At 47.7% G+C, this 25,913-nt stretch overlaps 1 protein-coding gene across 3 annotated transcripts in view; it reads left to right on the top strand.

Annotated features, from left to right (window-relative positions):
• The first annotated feature begins 10,656 nt into the window (after positions 1-10,656).
• Positions 10,657-25,913, top strand: part of ACAN (aggrecan) — a 47,474-nt gene continuing 32,217 nt past the window's right edge. Inside the window, exons 1-2 of one of the 3 annotated variants that reach the window (XM_038147504.1) lie at positions 10,680-10,764; positions 10,866-11,131. The gene's annotated coding sequence lies outside the window, so the exon portion shown is untranslated. Of the gene's footprint in view, positions 11,132-25,913 lie in introns of all 3 variants that reach the window. The other 2 variants (XM_038147505.1, XM_038147503.1) reach the window with 2 other exon arrangements.

Here is a 25,913-nt window from a genome sequence, read left to right as displayed (position 1 = left end):
CTTCTGTGTGTCTGAAGTTGAAATGGCACCTCAGTGTGGGTGGAGAGCTCAGACAGTTCAACAGAAGGTGCTGTGCAGTAAGGTACCAGTGTGGGTCTCATGGACACATCAGTCCTCTGCTCCTGTATCAGTGTCCCTCAAACTAGAGTAAGAGAGAAACGAAAGTTCTTCATTTTCAGGCATCTCACTGAGCTCCAGGCATCAAAAACTACCACCTGAATAAGGTCATACCTCACTCACATAACTCTCTTTTTGGACATAAGCAAGGTCCACCAGGAAACTGAGAACTCCAGGGAATGCAGAGCCCCCAGTGACTGGTTTCATGGAAACACCCAGGGAGAGAGGCCTGTGGTGGGCTTTTCACCAGAGTATGGACAAACCTGAGCAACTTGGATTTGTCTTGGAGGTTTTTGCATTAAAAGAACTCCTGTTCTCTTAGGAGTGGCTTCAGCAGATGGAGGAAGCAGGCGAGAGCTCTTCTGTTATACTGAAGAGGTCTTCAAGATAGAAAGACTGGCTGGTTTTTTCACACTGGCACGGGGGTAAAACTGAAATTTTTACTTGAAATTTTTGGCTTTAGCTGAAGGAGACACCAAGGATTTTGATACTGAGCAGTAAGTTGGGCTCTTCCATCCATGGCAGTGGAGTCTCCCCCAGAGCTGACCACCCAGGCTGGCAGCCTGCAGCCCTGGCGGGGCTGGGGAAGGGAATCAGGAGCATCGTGGCCTGCAGTAGCCTAGTTTAATCCCAGCCCCTGATGCACATGCTGCCCTCCTGAACAGTTTCTTTCTTGCAGCTTGAACACTCCACATTGTCCTTCGCCACGGTTTTGCAGGCAAGGTCCTTCTCCTGGCTGCTAGTGTTAACACAGGTTTCCCTTGTTCTGCCCCTTGAAATTTCCAGTAAAGCTCCCTTAATACAATCTCTCTGTGGCTGTGCTAATTATGTGTGAAATATTTTTTTCCCCCATAAACCAAAGAAAACAAATCAACACAGTAAGATCCTTTCTCTCGGGCTGTTTGGCAGGTCTCACAGTCGTCAAAAAAGTTACCAAAGGTCCACACAGTCTCTGCTGTCTTTTCAAAACAGCTACTTCTGGGTTCCTGTAAAAGGACCCAACAAAGGAAAGGGTAAAACAAATCAAAAGCCCTGAAAGACTATTTCCCACCTGAGTAGTCCCAAGCCAAAGGACAGGCTGTCTGCTGAATGTTTGTGCTTCGTGTGGGGGCTGAAGAAAGCAGAGGAAAGGGGTAGGGTAGCACATCCCCACAGCCCTTGCTCCCTAGGGTGGGGATTTCCTTGGTCTAACTCTGCTTCCACCTTTGCAGCCTCAGCTGCTGCTCAGTTCCACTTTCCCATGCAATGGATCTGGCTTTTCCTTGCCCCCAAGGACATGTCTCCAGCCTTTTCTGACAGTGCTTGGGAAAAGAGGGGACAGAGGGTGGAGGACAAGGCAAAGCATGGATGGATGCCGTTCCTTCCATGCAAGAAAATATTCTTGCATCTTTTTTTTTTCTAATGCCAATATCAAGCAATTACCACTTAAGGGAACGCTATCCCCATATGGATGGAAGGAAGGAAGGAAGGAAGGAAGGAAGGAAGGAAGGAAGGAAGGAAGGAAGGAAGGAAGGAAGGAAGGAAGGAAGGAAGGAAGGAAGGAAGGAAGGAAGGAAGGAAGGAAGGAAGGAAGGAAGGAAGGAAGGAAGGAAGGAAGGAAGGAAGGAAGGAAGGAAGGAAGGAAGGAAGGAAGGAAGGAAGGAAGGAAGGAAGGAAGGAAGGAAGGAAGGAAGGAAGGAAGGAAGGAAGGAAGGAAGGAAGGAAGGAAGGAAGGAAGGAAGGAGGGAGGGAGGGAGGGAGGGAGGGAGGGAGGGAGGGAGGGAGGGAGGGAGGGAGGGAGGGAGGGAAGGGAGGGAGGGAGGAGGGAGGGAGGGAGGGAGGGAGGGAGGGAGGAGGGAGGGAGGGAGGGAGGGAGGAAGGAAGGAAGGAAGGAAGGAAGGAAGGAAGGAAGGAAGGAAGGAAGGAAGGAAGGAAGGAAGGAAGGAAGGAAGGAAGGAAGGAAGGAAGGAAGGAAGGAAGGAAGGAAGGAAGGAAGGAAGGAAGGAAGGAAGGAAGGAGTGCTCTGGAAGCAGCTGGTCTTGGTGTGCCAGGTCTCAAGGCTCACCTGAAGAGTCCTGGCATTCCATCATGTTTGGGCTCCCAGCCCATCCTCTCTGAGGTGGCAGGTCCCCTCCTGGGGACAGTGACGTTACCCTTGCAGCCTCACATCAGCGTCATTACATCAAGTCTCACCTCTTTGCCCACTCCCAACTGTCCCAGGGCTTTGGGAGTCAATCACCAATAACTTGTCCCTCAGAGGGAGCAGTTTTGACACAGTTTTGGTGCGGGAACTGTGCTGGAGCAGCATCATTCCTGAGCAGGTCTCAAGGCTCTTGCCCCCAGGCCCTCAGACAACTCTGCTGCAGCATCAAAGTCAACTCACTCGTGCATTTTACTGAAACTCTACGGCATCAGGACAATGCTTGCTGTCTGCTTCTCTGAAGAACTGGCTAAATCTCACCCAAACCTCCAAGGGGCAGATTATGGCTGTGAGTAGAGCCATCCCTCTGCCTCCCCCAGTCCTCAAGGCAGGACTGGCCAGGGGCTTCTGCAGCAGTGTGGAGTGTCCCAGGCTGAGCCCCAGCAGCTGCCCCAGCCCTGTGCACAGAGGCTTGTTTTTGGGAATGCTGCATCTGGCAGGGCCCTTCCCACTTCACAAATATTGACACTGGGATCTCAACATCCCAGCTGAGGAATAACGTTTCCAGAGAGCCCTTGATCTTCAGAGCTGCTCTGATAAAGATGGGGGAATTTGGATTTTAGTCCTTTGCTTTCCTCTCCACTGTAGCAACTCCTCAGGTGGACCTGTCCAACCCTGACCCAGATTCAGACCCCAGGAACTTCTGGAGAGAGGCACAGAAATGCCTCCTTGGAGCTGCAGCCACCTCTTTGCGGGCCAGTGGGGGATGTTTCCCAAAAATGTACAGATGCCAGGAGGCAGCAGTCGTCAAAGGGAGACCTGTTTAGAGCTCCAAGCACGGTCCCAGCTGGGTTTTTAAGAAAGCAGCAGCAGCCAGTGGAGTAGAAGTGTACAGATTGCTGGGAAGGTGTTCTGAGGACTTCTCCCCTGGCTGGGTCCAGCTCTGGCAGGGAGTGCAGATCTGATCCCAGCACGGACGCAAAAGCCTGGGGCAGTTCAAAATGTTCTCTCCCAACGCAAGCACAAGCCAAGGCAGGTTTTTCTTACCAGCCACACCACATGTGCCTCAACACAGGCTCAAACCTCTGTTGTTCATCTTTTCCACCTAGAAACTCAGCAGAGGGCAGGAAGAGACATCAGTCTGAGGGAAGAGCCCAGCAGCGCAGAGCTAAGGAAAAGGAGGAGGCTGTCTGGAGGTGTGTTTAATAATGGAGACCCATATGAGCACCTCCCTGACTCTGGATGCTTCCCTGAGAACCCCAGTCCTGTGCTGGGGAAAGGATGAGAGGGGTCACAACCTCCTCTCTAACCATGGTTAAACTAATGGAAGGTTTATCTGCCCCCCTGAGTACTCAGAGCTAAAAGGTGAGGCAGGTTATATATTCCACTGGCAGAAAAAGTAGAGGTGTGCTATTAGGAGTAACCCTGAGGATATTTCTGGGCCTTTTGACCTAAAACTCCAGCTCCACCTACCCAAACTGCAATCCAGAAAGAGAAATGTCCTCTCTTGTGCAGCAAACAAAAAGACACATCTGCTGAAGACTGGAAAACAAAGAGTGAAATGGTGGAACCAGAGGATGAAATTTCATAGTTAAACTGAAAAAGAAAGAGAAAGGCTAATAATAAATGCAAGAGAAGTGGAAGGAACAAGCTACCTACTCACTGCCAACCCTGAGGTTGGATAATTTATCGAGGTTTCCATGTGTCATGCCTCAAGAAGCCCCCTGCACACTTTTCCATTTGTACAGGTTTGCAGCTGAGTTCTGGCAGCTCCAGCAGCTGCAGATAGCAACATCCAGCCCTGATCTTACATCCACATCTGTTATATGATGGGTCTGTGTAATTACTGCCCAGCTGAGTGAAGCTTTTAGTGGGGTTATGGTTTTGAGACTGACTTTTTTACAACATTTTCTTGTTTACCAGAATGAAACCTCTTTCACTTGCAAATTAAGAAGTGAGATATAAATGGGAAAGTGAAAATGAATATTCTGGGCAGGACTGAGAGGGTTAAGAGGCTCAAGGGGATTCTTGTGTTAATGAGATGACAGAAGAGGCCAAGAGATGAGTATACACTTCTTGCTGAGGGCTGAAAACCAGTTTGTAAGAAAAGCCCACTGCCTGCTGTGAATGTTCTTGGACAGTCTGCTTAAAAAATGACCTCTGGGCTGTTGCATGCCAGCAGAGCCAAGTCTCCTTGCAATCCCTTTATTCCTCAGCTGAAGCTGCTCAGCCTGGAGGATTCCTGGAAAGCTCTTTGCCACCAAGTGCCTTGGCCTGGTCCTCTGCAGAGGCTTTAAATTACCAGCACAGTGGCCACGACCTTCAGGGTGGGAAATACAGAAGGTGTTTCTTCCAGCTTTCAGGAGAAATCCTTTACCCCTCTGGAAATAAGTGACTCTGGGTGGGGAGCACCTCAGTCACCCCTCAGCACTGAGAGGCACAGGTTCATCCCTCCTGTTTTTCAGCAAAGCCTGTCCACAGGACAAGCCATACCCAGAGCTTGGAGCAGCCCTTTCCATGGGTCAGGTTGCTGCTGGTGTTTCTGTTGAGCTTTCTTTTCACCATCAACAAATCAGCTCAATATTTCCTTGTGAAGAGGCATTGGTGTGCTCAGGTCAAAAGCCTCTCCAGGGACCTCTCCCACCTCCAGAGCACCTGGCACATCCCACCAAGCCCAGAGAAGCTTTTTGAAGGAGGCAGATGAAGCTACACCTGCTACCAGAGCCTATTTGCTTCCTGCTCTTTGCACTCCCACATCCACTCCCTGCCTCTTCCTTGCTGACCTCAGACAAGCAAACACTTTCCACTGGAACAACACAAATGCCACAAAAAACCTTGTTCCACAAAGAGAGCAAACAAAAGCTACAGGAGAAACTCTCTGAAGAACTTCCCCTGAACAGCAAATTTCACTGGGGGGTCAGGGAGACCTCCAGGCTTCCTTGCTGCCACAGGCAGAGGTGGCCAGCCCCCCTGGGAGTGCTCAGTGTACGTCACCCCTGCCAGAGCAAGGGGTGCGAGACCGTGTTCCCAGGGCAGCAAACCTGCCGGGCTTGACGTAACCCCTGCCCAGCTTCCAAGGTCAACAGCGACCTGTTTGTACTGTGCAGGGTGAGAAGAGGCATTCTGGGAGAAAGGCAAACAGAGGAGATGTCCCATGCCCGTACAAAAGGGGCTGTATTCCCGTGTTGCTCCGTCCCAAGTTGGGAGGAACATAAAATTAGCACTGTTTTCATTTATTCATTGTACAAACATTCTGCGTCGTGCCCACCCCCACGTTTCCTTGCTGAGCCTGCAAGTCTCCATCAGGGAGGCTGGGAGGGGGGCGAAGTTAGGTTCAGTCCAAGCAGCTGATTAACAAGGTGAGGTGAGGGCATGAATGTGGCAAGTGGGGAAAAAAGGAGGAAGGGACAGCCGTGAGTTGTGTGTGAGGGCAGGGAGCTGTGCACAGCCTCGCCCTGGCCAAGGGAGCAATCCACACTGTGCCTCCTGTACAAAAGCTGTTTCACTGTCACCCAGGGACGGCCAGGAAGGCTGGACATGTGTCACACACTGTGAGCATGGAGCTGGGCAGCAGGAGGGACAGCAAGTCCCTTGTGCACCATGGACTGTGAAGCCATGTCTCATCCCATTAGCAGCCCTGTGCCACCCCAGGCTGCCACCTCACCACTGCCCTCTCCCCTCACCTAGGAGATGTCAGCCCTTCCCTGCACCTCAAAACACAAGAGCAAGTATCCCCGGGGAGCCCTCCAGAAGAACAGAGGCATGAGTGGCCCCAGGACACCAGCCATCCCCGCTGTGTGCTGAGCCCAGCCCAAATGCTGCTGTGAGCCCTGACACCACGTATTTTAATCTGGTGATGCCCATCAACTCCAGACCTTCCCTTTGGCCATCCAAGGATGAAGATGAGATGCTGGGCAGCCAGGATAAGCATAAGAGGCCTCATCTTGGTGATCCAGTGTTGCCCAAATCTTTAACCAAACGCGTCCATCCCCACTCCCTTCATACAGCCCCGTTGCGCAATCGGAAAGACACCAAGGGGACAAGAGAAGCAAAAAGAAGAAAATATTTTTTAAAAAACCCACTGCCAAACAAACCTCGGTCTGTGTGCACCATCCCACCCACCAGCCCGGGATTCTATTTCTGTCAGGGGATGAACAAGCCACAATATCGGGGTGGGGGCGAGCCCCGCTGTTTACGTCTGCCAGCGCAGGGACGGGCTGGGAGCAGAAGGCAGCTCATTCAGCAGGAGCCTCCTGGCCACTGCAGGTTCAATAGGTGCTTTGTCCAGCTCAGGAGGTTCAGGAAGGGCACCGTTTCCAATCCGGGATGCAAACAGGCCCGAGAGAAGATGTGTGTGTATGTATGGGGTTGGCTCTTTAAATATGGGGTGAGTTTTCCACCTGCACCCACAAGGCTGATATTCACACTGGAATAAAGGGGCACAGGTGCTGTGTTCGGTGGGGAGGTTCCTCTGTGTCCTTTTTACCCCCAAATGTTCACTCATTTCTTTTCAGTCCATTTCCGTGCTTTCAGGATAAGATTTAAGTAGACAAAGCCTCTCCTGAGAGGTTTTAGGCCCCTCCTAATTTTTTAGCTAGAGATGTGTCAGCACTGTCCCTTTTCATCCCTCTGGTGAGACTCCAAATTAAAACTATACAATGACCCTCCTCATGGACCCAGTGACAAAAGCAATGACATGGACATTTCTGTACTACACCATTCCCCATCATGGGATTTTGGCTTGGAAGAATGCAGAACCCAAATGTGAGGGTCAAAGCTGGCATTTTGAGGTGGCAGCTTCACCCTTACAGAGCATCACTGCCCTGAAAACAGCTTAGCAGAGCAGCAAACACACGCCTGAGCTGCTGCAGCAGATAAGGGCTTTGCTGGCTTTGAAAGAGGGAAGAGGGCTGGGAATGGAGGTGTTCTGGCTGTAAGACTGCCTTCACCCATAGCCTGGAGCAAGGCACTTTGGTCCTGTGTGCCTCAGTTCAGCGTGGTGTCAGAGCTTCGGCAGCACCGCGGGGCAGGGGGAGCTCAAATATCGATCGCTGAAGGAAGCTGTGGCAGCTGATCAAGAAGTGTCTGTTGCAATGTCAGACAACTGACTGTAAAAGCATCAACAATACTTTTTGCACGTGACTCCAAAGGTCATGGATTGACCCTAAATCTGCAGAACCTGAAGGGTGTTCACAGACTGAAATGGTGCACAGACTGAAATCGTGCAGCCCACTCTACCTGTGCACAGAGCAGCTGGGATCCCACAGCCCATTCTCACGTCCCCAGTGTTTTTTAAAAAAATTTATTTTAATAGAACACAATAATTCCAGAAATTGTAACTGTTTTAGGGACACAATACCTTACTTTTCATTCCGAGAGTAAGACAAGCTGAGAGCTGTGGGATGACTGCTCTGGTAGTTGTAGGAAAGGAGCTGAGGTTCACAACCATGAGTGGTTTGATTAGCACAATTTTTAAAAGCAGTTTGAAAGGTTTATGCTTTATTCTACTAATATTCTATTTATTTTTTTTCTTTCCCTCTCTCTCTTGTCTGAAAACTCACCCAAACCCACTTTAGATTGTTTTTGAAAAACTATGACTATCACCTTAATTGACACAACCTTCTTCTGTCTGCTGTTTTTCCCTTTTCTGGCCATTTTCATTCAGGGACTGCTTCCACTATATAAATTCTGGATATTCAATAGTTTTCACAGAAAAGCTATTATCTACTTTTACTTGGCTACAGGGTTTGTTCTCTGTTCAAATATTCATGCTCCCTGAAGGCTAAACTTGACTGAGAATAGACATAAGCCTCCTTTTAACTTTATAATGACATGTAAAAATCTTACCTAACTGCAAGCACTTTTGCAATGTGTTACCTGTATTTCAAAGAGCCATGAACTGTTGCTTTCCTTCTTTAAACAAAAAACAAAAGTCATCTATGTGACTTTTTTTTGACCTGGCCACTCCTCAGCTTAAAGAACAAACAAACACAAGAGCAATTTATGAATCACAATTTCTCTGAACATATTTAGCTGTTTTTCCAATCCTTCCTGATGCAGACAAAAAGCTGGGACAGCCAGCAGGTACTGAGCAGTTTCTATCCTTTTCCTGAAGCTGCTAAGAAACCACTATGTGTGGAGCATCACATTTTCCTAACTGGTCAGCTCCGAAGTGGAATTTTCTCTGTTCCCTGGCTTAAGCTCACCAAAGGTTCAAATGAGGTTTTCTTTGCCAAACCACGGCAGCAGCAGAGGGTACAGAGGGCTCAGTTATTCCACAGCAAAACAACTAAACATGTACATTTCCCAAAAGATCTTTATGTTACAGGGAGAAAGGGCTGTGGTCAGGCATGAGCTGTTTCAGAGTGTCTCACGTACGTGAGTCTGAGCAAAATCAGCCAGGTCACATTTTATAGATCCTGTCTATGTGTCTTTTATACCCAGCTGGAAATACCAAGTCCTGCCTGGAGCATGAGCTGTCATGCCCCATCTGCAGTGTGTTTTGCCTGTCTCCCTTCATTGCCATGGCTACACTGTGCTGTCCATGAGGAAACACCCCAGCTAGTGCTGGGGGGAGGCAGGTGATGATCCAGCACAGCCCTGGCTGTCCCAGCACACCCAGCACCTGCAGGTGGTGGCAGCCCTTGGATGGATCCAATGCCCTTTGAGTAGGGCCCTGGTTTATCTCAGCAGATGAAGAATTAAATTTCATGTGAACAGACAGCACTCTTATAGACTGACAGGCTTGTGAGGTGAGGGAAGCAAGCACAAATACAGGCTGGGCAGAGAACAGTTCAGAGTTTACTCTCACTGAGGAGCAGGACTTGGTGTTGGTGGATAAGAAGCTCAGAATGACCTGACAATGTGCATTGCAGCCCAGAAAGCCAGACACGTCCTGAGCTGCACCAAAAGCAGTGTTTCAGGTGGCAAAGACACTGTCCAATGTCCTTTCCAAAGCTTTCCCTCACTGCCCTTTGGACTTTTAAGAGATGGGCACTTGGAAAGTTCTGAAATTGGTATAAGCACTGCACTACTGGGGGAAAAAAGGTGTGGGGGGATAATTCAAAGGGAAATTCACAACCAAAATTTGGTATTGAATCTCTGAGATGGAATAAGGTACTTGCAGGAAGAAGTGAGGCTCCATGCTCTGTGGTCTGGGAGCATTACCTGTCAGGATGATGGATGCAGGGCTGGTGGTTATGAGTCTCAGGTTAAAAAGTGAGGCAGTCAAAGAAGCAAGTTTTGAAGCAAGGCATGGGACCAAAATAATTTATGGAGAAAGGAGAAACTATTATATCACAAATCAGACAGAAAAGCAGGATCTTGGGAAAAGAGTGGGAAGTGCAGATATTAAAGATCATATTAAAAGAGAAATGGAAGGAGAGATACTGAGGGCAGCCATGTGGTTCTGGTGCACAGGGGGACCTGCCTGCACTCAGTTTAGACTTTGTCTTTACTTTAGGCTGGTGGTGTCTCTTCCACATTAGAAACAACAGATTTTTCAAACAAAAGTGCATTTCTTGACTGTGAACACCTCAGCAGTTTCTCACCTGCTCCCAGCTGTCATCTGGCCCCTGCAGAAGCCAAGGTGTAGGTCTGCAGTCACAGACCCATTTCCTCCTTCCCAGTCACAGCTTTTTATCTGTCTCAAAGGTACCAGCAACCCCACAGAATAAAAAAAAAAAAAAGAAAAAGAAAAAGCAATTACAGTTCTCTCAGCGCTTTCTCACAACCTCACTGCTGCCAAGGATTCAGTTATGGAATCCTCCTCAGTTTTGGGGTAGTCTCTTCAGGCTCCACCGTTACTAGGTGTGTGTACAGGCTCTCCATTTATCCCCAGTTCACCCCAAATAACCTTTAAGCAAACTTGTTCCCAAATGCCTCCTTTCTCTGCCTTTATTTCACTTATCAGTCACTGATGCTCCAGGTGCTTCCTTTTCCAGAAGCATCCCTTCCTTCCCTCCATCACCTGCCTCCCTACCTCAGTAGCAAGTGGGGCCATGCAGAAGTTCCCTGAACTGTCCTGTTTGCTGCTGGTTTTGGGCTTCTCAGTGGATCAGCTCCTTTCTGCTCAGGCTGCAGTGATACTGACTGCACTGCAGACACACATACTTTGCTCAGGTTCCTTAATTAGCTTCATCTTATTTTAGTTTGCATAAACCACGTTCTCTTTTTATTACACAAACTATTTCTTCTCTGTCAACCACTTGTGGTGCCCCAGCCAGTTTGCTTCCAAACCAGAGGGCTAAATTTAATCCCCCACTCCCCATTTGGCTTTCTACATTTACAGGATTTTTTTTCAGTAATGCTTTTTTTCCCCTTTCTTTTCTTTTCTGGGTTGGGTGTTTGGTTTGGGTTTTGTTTTTTTTTTTGTTTTGTTTTTTTTTCCCTCCTTCTTTCCAAGAGGCTGGGCTTCCTTTTTGGTCCATAAGCCCTCCTATTTCCCCCTGCCCCCTGGATGCCTGCCTACCTTTACTCTAAAATCCAGAGGAGGATCCAATACACTTAGAGTGCCAGCTCTTCAAGAGGTATCTAAGGAGGCTGACAGGAGTTTGATGGTCTCTTTTGCAGCCAGTGGCAGCTAATGTGGTCTGAAACCCTCTCTCTCTTTTTTGCCATTCACACACAGTACTTACTCTTCAAGCTTGCTGCTGCTGCCACTGCCTGAAAGGACCTGAAATACCACATAGGGAATTTTGATTTCTTCTGGGGAGCCGGGGAAGGAAAAAAAAAAAACAAAAAACGCAGGAAAACTCATCTGGAGATTGTGAAGAAGACATACAGTGACAGCAAGAGGTGGCAAGCTCTTTACTTCTTGAACACCGAAAAAGACCTCATTTCTCTGCCAGGTGTATGGGACTTAGATTCTGGAAGCACTGCACTGAACTGTTAAAGGTAACGTATCGCACTTTCCTCCCTTCTCTCTCTTTGGTGTCTTTTCCTTAACTTTCCTAAGTGCTCCACAGAAGCACGCTCTCAGTGGATTGGTTGTTTCCCTGCTGAGCAACCAGCAGAGAAATGTGAGATAAGTTGTAAAATTGATTGAGCCGGAGCTTCTCCCTTCTGCAAGCAGGGCTGCTGCGAAGGGGAGCCCGTGCCTGGGCTGCACCAGCACCCCGCACCTTCTGGGGAGCAGACCCCCAAAAGGGGCAACAGCTGTGTGCCAGGTTTGTTGGTTGGCTCAGGGAAGGGAGGGAAAGCAAGGATGGGTTCAGAGATCCTACAGTCAGAACCGTGAGGTGGGAGAGCAGAGACAGGGTTATCCCCATTCTCCCTCTGAGCCATTGGTGTTTGTTTGTGGTGGATTGCAGCTGCTGCTGGAGCTCAGGTGATGTGTCTGCCCCTGTTCCTGAGCTCTGGGGACAGAGGCTGCTGTCCTGCTGATTTGTGGCGAGTGTCCCAACCAGTGCTGGGCTTTCCTGTGGTCATGGCTTTGCTCGGTGTCATTGCTCTGCCACAGGGCAGGCAAACGGTGAGCCCTGAGCTGGAGGGGTGCTGAGCTCCGGAGGGGCTGGCAAGTTCAGAAAGAGAATGAAAAGAGCCAGGGTGCCTGAGGGTTTGACAGCTCTCCCCTTACGTGAGGATGTCAGGGCTGGCGGCTGGCAGAGTCCCCTGGGTTGCTTCCAGTGAGCTGCTCCGGGTGTTCCTCAGTACCTGCCCGTTTTCCAAAGCCATTCACACATGAAATATATTTTTAGCAATAGTTTTCAGGGAGCTGAGCTCTTCTCCAGAAGTAGAGCAAGCAAAAAAAAAAAAGGTTTTATATGTCAGAATCTCTATCAGAAATTACTTCTTTCCATTCATTTGCTACTCTTTAAGACTTCTCATTTACATCTTGTGCTCAGTAGAGCTCTGCGCTCAGAATAAAGAGTGCATTTTAACCTTTCCCTTTTGAGTTGTTTAGCTAAAAAGACGTCAGTTTGTTAAGCTTTCCTTGGTTTCTAAAATAGCTTTGCCAGATGTGGAAAGGGAGAAACATCCCACAATGAAATAGTTGGGAGAGAGGAATTTCTTAGCATTCCTCACGACTTTGGTTTCCATCTATAAGCTCCCGGTAAAGGATGTTGGCTGGGCAGAGGGGCCAGTGGTTTGGGGACTGAGTTTTGTGGGATTTCAAATCCTGCAAAGGCACTATTGGAAGCTGAACTATTCCTTTCTTTGCTTTGATTGTTTGATGTTATATTTTCCTGCTGGCTTCAAGAGACTGTGTCTACCCTGACAGGTCAAAGGGGACATTGCCCCTCTCTGAGATGTTTCGAGTTGTTGTCAGAGTGGAGAAGGGGAGGCATCACCTCCCCCCGTCACTGGCTGGGACAGAGGCTGAGCTCTCTCTGCAGCCTGGGCAGTCTTTGGAGGGGCGCTCCATCTGTTCCACTTGAGCTGCTGTTTAATGTTTCATATAATCACCTCCGTGCACAGTAGCCAGCTTTGACAGCAGCACAAGGCATGGAGATGGATGGATGGATGGATGGATGGATGGATGGATGGATGGATGGATGGATGGATGGATGGCAAAGAGAGCAGACAGGATAGGAAATTGAGGATGTGAAAGAGGTGGAGGGAAAAACTTACTAAGGAAAAGATGACACTAAACAAAATTCGGCAGACTTAGATTCCATCAGAGCAAACTGCAGCTCATCACTCTAAAACACTCCCAATGAGTGAGGGATATTAAGGGGTTTAAAGGAAAAGAGAATGGATGGTATCACTTTAAAGACAGAAACAAATGAATGTACATGAAAAAAACGTTAGATCGTTGTTAAGTGCTCTGGTCTCACCCAGGAATACACATAATGATTAGGAGCTCCAGAACTCCAAAATCTACTCTGTTGTTAGTCTTTACTTTCCTCTTCCCTCTCCGGGGCAGATCCTCTGTAAGTTGCACGGACCCAGTGACTTCACTGCCTTCCCATGCTGACTGACACCCGGCGGCAACGTGGGCTGGTGGAGGGCCAGCTGGTCCCATTTTGAAAATCAACGGGACCTTTCTTAGCCGCCTGAGGCATCTTTTCCACCACCACCACCCTCCTCCATCTCCTTGCTTCCCCCTTTCCCTTGCCAGTAGTGGGACGGCCGCTCTACCACAAGACATCCTAACCCAAGTTGCTCTCCTCCGCCGCCTCCTCCTCCTCCTTTCCCCCCCTTCCCGAGCCCTCTGCAGCCTCCACGTGTGGAACAAGCCGGGCTGTGTGTGCCGCTCTCAGGCAGCTTCCCAGCATCACTAACAAAAGCCGTGTTCATAGCGGCTCTGGACCACATAGGGAGCCAGCGCACGACGGCTGCCGAGCAGCCCAGAGCAGCCGGGGCTGTTTAAAGAGTGGAGGAGAGAGAGGGACGGCAAAGAGAGGGAGCTGTTATATATTAAAAAAAAAAAAAAAAAAATTACTTGAGCCCAGTGCAACAACGGAAACCTTACAGTTTACTTTTAAGAACTCAGAGCTTCCTTGTGAGCGGGCAGAACAGCCCAGCCTGTGTGTGCGGGGCAGGTCTGCGGGCTCTGCTGTGTGCACAAGGGCAGTGTGTGAGCTGCCTCCCTCCCCTCCCTCTCAATGGGCTCACAGTATAAATCTAAAGAAGCTTTTTGTTGGCCTGATGAATAGGCAGGGGGTTTTGTCGCGTTACCCGCGCAGTCTTTTTTGAGACGCTTCACACCGAGATTTTCTTTTCCTCCGTGTGCTTTTCACTGGACTTTCCTTTTTATAAGAAAAATTTCCACGTCTCCCTTGCATAACATCCCCCCCTCCCCGATGATTGATTTGTACAGAGCAGAGAGCAGAGGGGTGGGGGAAGTATGGGAAACAGCAGAACCATTCTGCTTGGGCACCCCAAGCCCCTCCATGTGCTTTAGCTGTTGAAATGCCCTGAGGTGTTAAGTAGCAGCCCCATGGAGTGCCCTGCTCCCACTTCCTTCCCCTGCTTTACAAGCCCAACTGCTGTGCCATCAGCTGTAGTGATCCAGTGCTCCCGAAGGCTCCAGCACACGGATGGAGGCAGCTGGAGCCGTGTCATTGCTGCTGTGACCAAGCAAGGATAAGCGACATGCTGTGGCTGGAGCATGCTGGTCACACAGAGATGTCCAGAAGCCACCAGGACCTCATTCCTGCTGTTCATGCTGCGTGGAAGCCTGGGAGCTGGCTTTGCCCGTGGGTTTCCGTAGGTCTGGCAGTTCCTGAGGATGGCTGAGGGGGAAACCTTGCTGTGCTAGGGAGCTGGGCAGGAGGAGAGCCACAGAAAGAGCTCTGCTGAGAGAAGGGAGCAAGAGATGAAAGTAGGGTAATGAAAGACCTGTGACTAGCATAATCCTCTGGGTTTTCACCTTTGTAGTTGCTCTTTATGTTAACCAAGGCATAGCAACTCTTGGCTTTTCCATAGAACACATTTTATAGATCAAGCCAGTGGATACCCTGGGCAGCTGAAGCAGAGAAAATTTTGGACAAGACCCAAAATTAACTCAGGTGAATGAATAGCCCTACCTCACTGCTCAGTTCCTGCCAGATTGTCACTGTGTCCTGACTGCATGGGGGCTTATGATGGAGAGGAGCAATGATTGCTGTGAAGAGCTTGGGTGTGAAGAACTATGATATTAGTGAGGCACCACATGGCCCTTGAACACTGGGATGGTCCTGGCTGCCACCATGTTATCAGGGAGCCACCTGGGAGCCAGGGATCTCCTGAGACACACACCTTGGTGTGGGGGAGATGAACCCAGGCTGCCTCTGTGCCCAGCACTGGGTAGGGCAGGTCCTGGAGGAAAGGGACTCACTTCAACAGAGCCCACATCAAGTGACAAAAGACAAAAAGGCATCTGCAAGAGAAGCCACCTCATGTCATGGGGATGAAGTGATCAGGACAGGAAATCTCATCTGGCAGGGTAGTGCTCACGGGTTAGGCCTGAGAGGAGTAAAATTGTCTATTAAGCCGTGCCAAATAAACCTAGTGTACATTAGTGGGAGAATATGGAATGTAAATACTCATGCTTCAAGGCAGAAGGGAACCACTAAATGCCTCGTGTTAAAAGAAACTTCCTCCTCAGCAATTTACTCCCTATTTTTCGATGATGAGAACTCTGCTCTGAAGCTGGTAATATAGGTCTTGTCTAAGACAGGATGCTGGTCTGAACACACACCATTGGTTTCATCTGGTCTGGCAATTTCCATGTGCCTTTGGCTTCTCCAGTGCCTTTGGTTAGCAGTGGGCAGAAGTCTTGGACACTCTATTATTTGTTTATTTAGTAGTGTAGACAACCACTGAATGACAAAAGGAATCATTTGTCACTGCTGTAGGACATACAGATTTGACTTAATAGGAATAATTCGACAGGACACAAAAATCTGTAGGGGAAACTAAAAGGAAATAATCAAGGAACATCTCCTGCCTGAGGTTAGATCACAGACTGGATGAGAAAGGTGTGTGGAAAAAAACGCAAAGGCCAGCAGCTGATAAACAGATGAAAATGTTGCTGATCCCTTCCAGCTGGAGCTCCCATCCATCATTTGCACCTCTGCTGAGGGAGCAGTCGCTGTGCTGGTGATTGAATAATCTGTAATCCACAGCAAAACCTGCAGCTCCTGCTGGGATCCTGCACGGGGTCAGAGATAAACACCCCTGGAAATCCCCAGGCACCACAGGCTTTGCACAGGGCAGGGCAGATTCAGTAGTTTGGCTGGCCTAAATCTACTGTCTGCAGAAGATTATTCCAGCTTAGCAGTCCTGTGGTAGAGCAGCTGTAGATCTCAGTATAATTAACATTACATCATCTGTACCGCAGTTTCAAGGTTGAAATAATCATGTTGGTTACATATTGGAAATTACAGAATGGCTTTCATATAAATGATTAACTGTCACTGTTACTTACCCCCAAAAAATAGTTTCTCTGGTGTTTGGTGTATAAGTAATACTCTGTACCTCTATAGTGCTCAGCTTCAAAGTAATACTTCAGTGCTCTACCACAACAAACACCCTCCCAATCTGTAATAGCTGGTCTGCAAATTATGTCTTTTCCTCTGTTGTAAATTATACCATGCAGTTACTGCCACTGCTGCTATTGCATTTGGGCTGGTTAGTAAATAATACTCTTTCCCTACCATTGTATCTGGGGTTTAAATAATAACCTGTCCTCATACAGTAGTTGGCATGTAAGCATCACCCTCATCCTGCCTGGCACTTTGGAGTGCACAGAACATCCTGCTGGTGCAGAACAAATTGTAGCTTTCCTGTCCATAGTATTTGCCCTCTAAATATTGCTCTGCTGTTTTGTATAGCACTTATTGTATAAATAATACCCTGCTGCCTCATAGTAATTGATATGTAAGTGATCCCATCAGGCTGCAGGGTTCTTACTCTGCTAATACTGCCTACTACACCAGCACTGTGCAGAGAGGGACTCTGGGCTGCCAGCTAAGCCCTTCACCACTGATACTTGGGCCTTCTCTCAAGAAACAGGGTGGTCAGTGGCCACAGAGCTCAGGCTACCCTGCAACCATCACTGTGTGCCAGCAGGAAAAGGGATTACCTCTTTGCTTAGCCAGCCAGCCTGTGGGATTGTGACCCTTCCTCGGTCCTTCAAGACCAGGAGCCACTTTTCCAGAGTCAGGACAAAATCCTTGTGCCTTCATAAGTCCCAGATTCCCTGCAGTTTGTCTCCTGGACAAAACCCTTGATGCTGCTTGCAGCAGAGGTCGCCTGCTGGTCCTGTTGTATGGCTTCCTGCCTGTGACAGGAGACATGAAAGGATTCTGCACCACCAGTAATGTTGAGTTGTGTTTAGCAGAGGACAGAAGGGTCTTCATTGCTCAGCTCTGAATCTGTCCAGCATTTTGAAATGCTCCAGACCAACCCCAGCATGCCCTTGATCCCCTCCGCAGTGCTGTACCCATTTCATCTGCAAAATCATTCCCATATCAGCACAGAGATAGGCACATGCACCTTCCATGTACCCATCAGCAGATGAATGTGTTTTAGACCATTTTGGCCATTCTTTTGCCATATCCAGGTAGGAATGTGGGTTACAGACATGAAGAACTCAGAAACAACCAAGATGTCCTGTTCAGCTCACCTTCAATGCTGTGCTTCCAGCTCTCACTGGCACATAAACCATACCTGAATTATCTTGCCCAGGCACCATCACCCCTCTGAGAAATGTGGCTTCAAGTTCAGTGTGGTCTGTGAAGCCTTCCTGAGAAATAAGTCCTCAAGTGATCTGGCCTCTGCTGAATATCACACTGCCCTTTTTCATGTTTTAAATCCACACAGGATACCTCACTTCTGCTCATGTTTTGGTTATTTGCACACAATTGGTATTTGGTTATTTGCCATACAATCGCCATTGTGCTTGGATAAGCACATTGAACTGACATAAACACATGTACTTTGCGAATGTTATGCTCAGCCCTTTCTTTCCTAGATGCTAAGGTTCTCCACTCCTCCTGCATGTTCAATGACATCTCATCTGTTCAGGTATTGATGGAGAAAGGGTGTTCTAGCAACTTCAGAATCACAGTCTAGCAGAAAAGACAAAAAGGCTGGAGGTTTTTGTGCTTGGAATGGAAACTTTCTCACACTGCAGTCTCAGATTAACACTCAAGCTTTACTCATTTCTCCATTGTGTGTATTGGCAAAAGTGAAGATAAATACATTGGTTGGCACCTTCTCTTCAACCCTGGCACAGTTCATTTCCAGTTTCTTCTATTCTCCAACTGGATTGCTCTCTGTTCTCTAACATCAAGTGCAGCTGACTGGTTTTCTGTAAATCCGCATGCAGTACCTCACCCATCAGAGATGTCTCTCTCTTCTGTGCTGTTGGGTATAATTAAACAATAATATTACTAAACTGGTTGGGTGTGAGGGTCATTAGAGGCTCTGATAGCCGATTGGATTTATCTCCCTTATAAAATCACTCCTTTCCCAGAAGTTGCTTTAGGGATTCAAAGCCAGTTTTACAGCAGAGTACCCAAAGACAGAGAGAAGCAATTCTGCAAATTCCATTATGTGCCTTGCTAATCCATTTGCATCTCTAAATTCTGAAATACCATGCACAATTGGGCAGACCATCAGAGTTCTACTACACAGTTTTGACATCCCCAGAAATCTCAAGGCATCTCATGAGAGAGCACTATACCCTTTGCTAAAGTGTCAAAACTTGTACTCAAGATCCTTGAAAGCACCATATAGAAGCCATCTGTTAAATTTGTTAATGGCCAGTGGGTCTGTGTCTCTTGCTTTCCAAAATACTTGCTTTTAGTTTTCATTCCCTTTTGCAACCTCCTTGTGGTGGGAATGAGATTCACTGAGTCGTGCAGAGAGCAAGCACAGGGCTCACAGCCTGAGGGGAGAGGGTGTCCAGCACAGATTTTGTACATTCCCAATGCCCACAGGAGGTTCGAGGGACCCCAGATATTGGCTGGACAAGGCTGGAGTCTGTATGGACCAAACTTAAGGGGCCAAAATGAATCTCACTATAGGCCCTCACCTTCCCATTATGCTTTCATTAAAAACCATTAACTGAAAGCATGACTCATTCAACCATGTTTGCCAGAATGCTCATCCTAAATGTTAGAGAGAATATTTTTGGTTTGAACATTTAGCTGTCAGCGATTTTCCTGAACATCTTTCCTGTTGTGTGGTTTATTTCAGTGGTGCACCAATGTCCACTAATGACAGTGCCCAAACGTTATGTATGATTTCATCCAATTCTCACACTGTGTGTAAAAGCCATAGAGCATCTTCCTTGCTGTATTGTCTTAAGGAATCAATTCTTCTGTCTGCAAGCAGTGTTCTCTGTGCCAACTTGTGGGGATTTAAACATCCTTTTGAGGGCTCTCCCTGCTGTCTTTTCAGGACTTGCAAGCAGTTACCTGTCTAGACTAGGTTTTAATAGAAGAATTTGGGATGAATGTTCCCAGCCTCAGAGGTAAATGGCATCTTTACTACTGATTCCAGTGGTAACTGGATGTAGCCACAAGAAAATTTACCTGCCTGTCTTATTGGAAGAATGACAAGACAGGTTAAAATAAATCATAATTATTGCTTGCCTTTGAATTGGTCTTTCATGCCAATAGTACAAAACAAATTTACTTTCATAGAGTTTCCCTTAGTATTGTTCCATATTTGAGTTTAAATACCAGCATAACGTGCTCCAGGGTCCATTTTAAAGCCCACATCTCCTCCATCAACGCTGGACCATATGTGCATATTTTAAACACTTTGCTAGGCAGTTATTCCCCCTACAAGGGGATCTGTGTTGGTGCCTTTCTGTTCCTCAAAATGTGGGCACTGTTGGTTTTAAGGAGCTCCACATATCTCTGGAAAAACATTTTCTGTCGCCCTTACAGAACACTTCAGCAAACACTGGACAACATTTTGGAGCTCTTCCTCAGCCACATCTCATACATAGGAATTGATTTATTCACCTCTCAGAAAACTTGTTTTTCCCATCTAATTGCTGTTTGGGTTTTCTCCACACCTCACTTTCTCTTTTTGAAGGTATGACATGCAGACTTTTCTTAGCAAACTGCAAATTTGGGCAGAGCAGCAGCAGCTCTCCAAATGCCTGTGGCTTGTGTTAAGGTTACATTTCTTTCCCTTCACAGTCTACACCTTACTGAATAATTTTATATTTCGTGTTAGAGCCTTGCTTTCATTCAGGATTCCCGTGGTCTCCCCAAATTCACATTTGGGCTCACCATTCTTGGCCAGCATCACCTTTCTAGGTTCCAAGATCTCTAAGGCAGAGACTGTCATCTGCCTGTGCTGGGGTTATTCAGTGGAGCCCAGAGATGTGAGCTGGAATGAAAAGATTATTGATACTCATTCACTGACCCTAGACTGAAACCTATTTTGGAGACAGTAATTGTCTTCCTCATGCTCTCTCTTTCAATGTCACATCCACACAGTTTTCTCCTGTTATACCATACCTAAAACCATTTATAAGATTTATAGAATTAAAGGATCTCTATATACAAAATGTGCATTCAGATCACAGAGTTTGGCTGTATTTCCAGTGCAGTCTCTGTTCTTTAGGGTAGTTTCACCCTGTGTTTGAGGGGAACAGACCTTTCAGTGTGGGCAGAGTTTCAGGAAGCCACTAGGATCTCCTTTGGAAAAAAAAAGGAAAAGGCTGTGATTGAGTTTTGGACTGAGCAATGGGTCCCATATGATTAAAATCTTATCTTTTTATCGTTGTTGCTTTTTTCAGGAAGTGTTTGTTTGAAGGGTTTTCTTGGTGAAGTTTTGGCCTGAGCCAAGATGAGAATCCTAAGGCAAGGAACTGAAACTCTTCTGCTACTTATTCTCTCTCCTATGATGCAGAGTCCCACTACCTTTCCTCCTGGGTGGGTGAATACATCACCCAGAGAACAACATCTACTGCAGGGAGGACAATTTCTTTAGCATCTTTTCCATCACGTTGCTCTTTTCTTTCTAGCTCCCTTGCCAGTCTCATAAAATAGGACTTAAAGCTGTTGAGGTCTCTGATGGATGGTCCCTCTCTGTGGCAGCCCCAAAACAAGCTAGTTTGGCTGTGAACCATTTTGTCCTTATCTTCTTTCTTGTAGTGGTCTCTTCTCTGCTGTATAATTTGGCTTCGCTCTAAAGCATCACCATAGTAGAAAAACACAAGAGAGAGATTTATTTTCTGCCTGGAGTCCCCCTTGGTTTCTTCCCAAGAAGAAAAGGACAGTCTGAACCAAAGGCAGGAATTACTGTTTGGACAAAGAGACCTCACAAGTGAATAGGAGCAGTGGATGAGTGTCCGTGCCCAGTGGAATGCCCCTAGCACGGGGAGCCGAGCATCCCTCGGTGATCCCTGCACTGTGAAATCCCCTTGGAATGACTGGTGCAGGACAGGACAGTTGACTGCACTCTGTTCCCCAAAAGGAACAGAGCAGCACTAAATTAAACACAGAACTTATTCACTGAGCCAGTTAAATTCAGTTAAACACAGCAGAATGGTCTCCTGGTACAGGAAGAGTTTGAGCACACAAAAAAAGGAAGGAACTGTGCAGGCATGCAGTGCTATGAAGATGCTCAGAGAGCTGGAGCACTTCTTTAGAGACTGGCTGGGAGAGCTGGGAGTGTTCAGTCTGGAGAAGGGAAGGCTCCAGGGAGACCTGAGAGGACTTCCAGTGCCTAAAGGGGCTACAAGAGAGCTGGAGAGGGACTCGGGACAGGAATATGTAGTGACAGGACAAGAGGGAATGGACTCAAACTGACAGAGAGGAGTTTACATTAGGTATTAAGAAGAAATCCTTTCCTGTGAGGGTGGTGAGACACCAGAGAAGCTGTGGATGCCCCATGGCTGGAAGTGCTCAAGGCCACATTGGACAGGGCCTTGAGCAAAGTGGTCTAGTGAAAGGTGTCCCTGTCCACAGCAGAAGGTTTGGCACTGGATGATCTTTAACATCCCACCAAACCCAAAACCATTCTATCATTCTATGGCTACCAGGTGCCATGAGATGGCAATGGCTGGGAGAGTGACTGGGGATGAATAGCAAGAGAAAACATGAAAGAAGAGATTATCTGGTGAGACTTCAACAGGGCCTTAAGCCATCCACACTTCCAGGAAAGCCCTTGGTCTGCACAGGCAGCCAGCAGCCTCGGGCACTGCCCCTGCTCAGCATCCGCTGGTGCTTGGCTCCATCCCTGGACGGGACCAAGAGGCAGCGCTTTGTCCATGGTCCACAAAATCTTTCACCACTGCTGAAGCTGTCAAGAGGGGGACAAAGTGGTCTGGGAGAGCTGGTTGAGGAGGAAATGAGAGGAGACAGCGAACCATTCTCCTGCTGTCATGCATGAGGCAGTTTCAGGGGCTGCAATGCCCAGCCATTGATTAAGTTTTCCTAGAACCAGAGATGGGAGTGAAAAGCTGCTTCTCAGTCCTTAATCCTTCCTGTACCATTCAACCTCCTGGAGAAATACAAGCTGGCATGGATGTTTTGTGCTCAATTTAGTTGTCAGAGGTTTGCTGGCAGAGGAAATGGAGAAGTAGGAGAGTCTTGTTCAACACAGCCAAGGCAGCAAAACCCTCATTTATAGTCTGAATGTGAAACTTGTGGTCTCTTTGTGCTGTGTGCCCTCTCCATAAGCTGGAAGGCAGAGTGAGCCCAGTACCTTCAGAACTGACAGTGATCATATAATTCCCAGACAACAGACCACTTTGGTGAAAACCCACCCCTATGCTCTGGCAAAGACCCTTCTTTTGACACCAGAGTGTGTGAGATCCTTCAGCAGCAGTAGCAAAAACTCTCAGTTTCATTGTGGCTGGGGGTTCACACTGCTGCCAGAGAAATTACCTGAAGTCCCAGTGAGTAGAGGCTGAGAGGAAAAGTTCTTTTACTCCTAGGACTCCCTCTTCTTGCCTTGCACAAAGAGTGTGTGGGAACATTTCATATGCAGGTGCCTTTCTAAGGGGTCACAAGTACTTTGAGGATCTGGGTACAGGAGAAAATAGCCATCCCTTGCTTCTCCAGTGAAAATGCCAGTGATCTGCTCAGTAAGAAAAGACTGTTCTCCATCTTCTGGAGTTATGAAGGGAAAAAAATATGCCAAGAAATTGGTAGATTTCAAAAGTTGCAGATTATTTATGGCAAAGAGTAACAGTGCCTTGGAGCTCTGGCACTGTATCCTGAACAGCACATGGCAGGATGGCTCCCCTCTTTCAGCCAGTAACCAGAAAACCCCAGGCCCTCTCCCATGCCATTTGCCCTTTTGTCTTCCAGGTCATCCCAAAGGGAGGATCAGTTTGAGATTCCACCTTCCTAGCAGAACTGAACTGTTCATGTCTTGAATTTATGAGGCAGGAAATCCACTTGGGAGGAAAACTGGGGCTGAAACAGCCTCATTTAAGTAAATCTAAGCACAGTGTTTACACAATGTCTGGAATTAATGCAGAGAAAACTTTCAGGTGCCAACTTTGGAAAGAGAAAATGGGGAGCAAAAAGAGGCAGATACTGAGACTGTGATGAAGCTGGAAGCTCTTCTTCCAAGCTGGATGAAAGGTCGCTTTTACTGCTGTCAAGCACCAGCAGCATGCTGTACTCTCCAAGTCAAGGCCCAGATAGGATATGACTGCTCACCTGTGTTTTTTGTGTCCAAGGTGTGACACTGTGAGGAGGTTTAATATCACCAGCTGTGTGCATTCCCAGCATGGACAGCCTCCCCCAAGATCACGGTGGAGTCTGATGTGTGTAGCGCAGCAGAAAGTGTCCTTAGCCAGAGGTTGCTGCAGTTTTGTATCTTGTGAGAGGTGCCCATTCCCATGAAGGGACATTAATGCAATGGGGCCATGGGGTCACAACATGTCATCAGGGTGACACAGTGTGTAGAGAGACCATACAGCCACACACATGGTCCTGTGCTCTCACCTTGAGCCTCCTGAGGTGGTTGTTATTCCAAGCTAGCGTTTTCTGCCCACCTGGAAAAATCATTGTGAATTTGGCAGGAACCAGCTTTGCAGTGTCTCTTCCAGTGCCACCCAGTGCCCTGTTAGGTGAACTTCCACGTGGTATTTCTCAGGAGCATCCAAGGTGATTTTGGGTAGTAGAGTATTAACAGCTACCAGATCTGGGCAGTAACGAGCAGAGCCTGTGAAGATTTAGGTCTCCACTCCTACAGATTCTGTAACAAAACATGGTTTCAAACACTTCATTACTTTCTGGAAAGCCAACCTTCTGAAGGGCGGAGCTGGGTGAGAGCAGAAGGGCCGTCCATGAACCCTTTAAGGTCTCTTCCAACCCAACCATTCCATGGTTCTTTGGAATCTTCTGCCAGCATAGAAGCACTGCAGAGATTTGCTGTTCTGTAGCCACATTCACATCTTGTTCTGCAGACAAAGAGGGATGATTTCTCATTGTTAAGGCTACATCTTTGTACAGATGAGGTTGCAGGCCTCTCCTGAAACAAGTGAGAAGTCAAATTGTGCACTGGGGAAAATCTCCAGTGCAGCCTGTGCATCATCCACACGCTCCAGCAGAGCAATAGGACATCCTGTGGTGGGGGCAAGTGGATGCTGCCGCTCAGATGAGTTTTATCCATCCTACACAAGCTCCCTCTGAGGATTTTCCAGGTCCCTCAATCTTTTCTTCCTCCTCCTCTGTACTGGGCTTTGGCAGCTCAGATCCTGGTGCACAGAAACCACAGCTTTTGTGGTTCGCATGGGGTTTATAGTGAGCCAGTGCATTTGGATGAGAAAGCTATCAGCTGAAGGACTCTTACTGACTTCTTGGATCATGGCCCAAGCTGCCATCTTCACTCCTCACATCTGGGAGAATCTGGTTTCTCTTCTTTTGTGTTTGTGCTGGTTTTGCTTCCCATGTCTGAGGGAGTTACATTTAGGGCTGACAGCAGCTCCAGAAAAAAAGTGTTCAGGATACAAGGAGAATTTATGGAATGCATAATCACCCACCAATTTCTAAACATTAGATGTCTAACAGTGCTCCAGGCTCCCTTGCTAGCTGACAGAAAAGGCTGAACTCCTCTTTAAAGGTTCTCAGCTGAGACACCTATTTTATAAGGAGATTAACTGCTCTTTAAGAACTTTCAGTTCCTCCTCTTGGACTGGAGAGGATTTTGAGTGTGAGCTTCAACCAGTCTCAAAGGCTCATTGTTCCCCTGAATTCTGAGGCTCCAGTGCCTGTTTGAGTGTAGCTCTGGCTTTCCATATCAAGCAGACACTTGGAGCCATGGCAGCCCAGGGCTTGGTGCTGATCCCACACCTTGCCTGAAAGGCTCCAGCTTTCATCTGCTTGCCATAGTGAGTGTTTTACAACTTCTCTGTCCTTGAAGGATAGAAAAATTACCATGATGGGTGTTGCTAGTGGCAGACAGTTCTGGTTTTCCTGCAAGAGGGATGGTTTTGGAATGACTGATGGTATGGGCTTCTGCTGTCCTGGAGCCTGTGTGTTTAACTTGTTGCTGAAATCAGTGGAGATATAATGTAAAACCAATGTACATCAGGGGAAGATGAGAGCTGTTCTGTGGCAGATATCAGATAAATGCTTGGGAAGCCTTTTGTGTTGAGTAGGAGTTTTGTTCCAGCCCACCTGTCTGAGCTTGGATCACTAACTGAACCTAGCACGGGACTGTTTGGGTTTTGTCAAGATTTCCTCTGGCATCTTGCTCGTTGAAAGCATGAGCCTACAACCTTGAGCACTTTGGCTTTTTCTGCACTGTGTGAGCAGTATAATCAGACAAACAGATTATAACAGACTGCAACTGTTTTGTTGGGAGAGAAGTCATAAAGACAATGGAAAGGGTAGAGCAAGCACCAGCTTTGGCTGTCTGTGAGGGAGGACAGAGGGGAGCTCTGGAGCTCATGCCATGGCTAAAGGCACCCTGGCACCACCCCCAGGGTGCCTCAGCTGTGTCTGACCATGTCCACACCTGCAGTGGAAAGGGGTGCTTGAGGACAGGAGCCAGCTGAGGCTTGAGGTGAAACCTCACATTACCCCTGATCTTCAATAAATGTTCTCTGTTTTGTGCACTTAAAGTGCCTCAGTGCCACTAGTTTGCCATCCCCTGGTGCAATCCAGGCAGCTGCAGGGCTGTCAGGACCACATGCCTCGATGACAAAATGTCTCAGCAGCTGCTGCCGTGTGTCTTTCTGATTGGGAAAAAAAAAAAAAAAAAAAAAAAAAAAAGCCTGTATTGATGCAGGGATAGTTTCAGAAACTGAGCAGGCAAG

Source organism: Motacilla alba, chromosome 10 (assembly GCF_015832195.1).
Source record: "Motacilla alba alba isolate MOTALB_02 chromosome 10, Motacilla_alba_V1.0_pri, whole genome shotgun sequence".
Classification (NCBI taxonomy): Eukaryota; Metazoa; Chordata; class Aves; order Passeriformes; family Motacillidae; genus Motacilla; species Motacilla alba.
The sequence above is the reverse complement of the archived record's forward strand: the minus strand, read 5'-3'. Positions and strand labels throughout refer to the sequence as shown.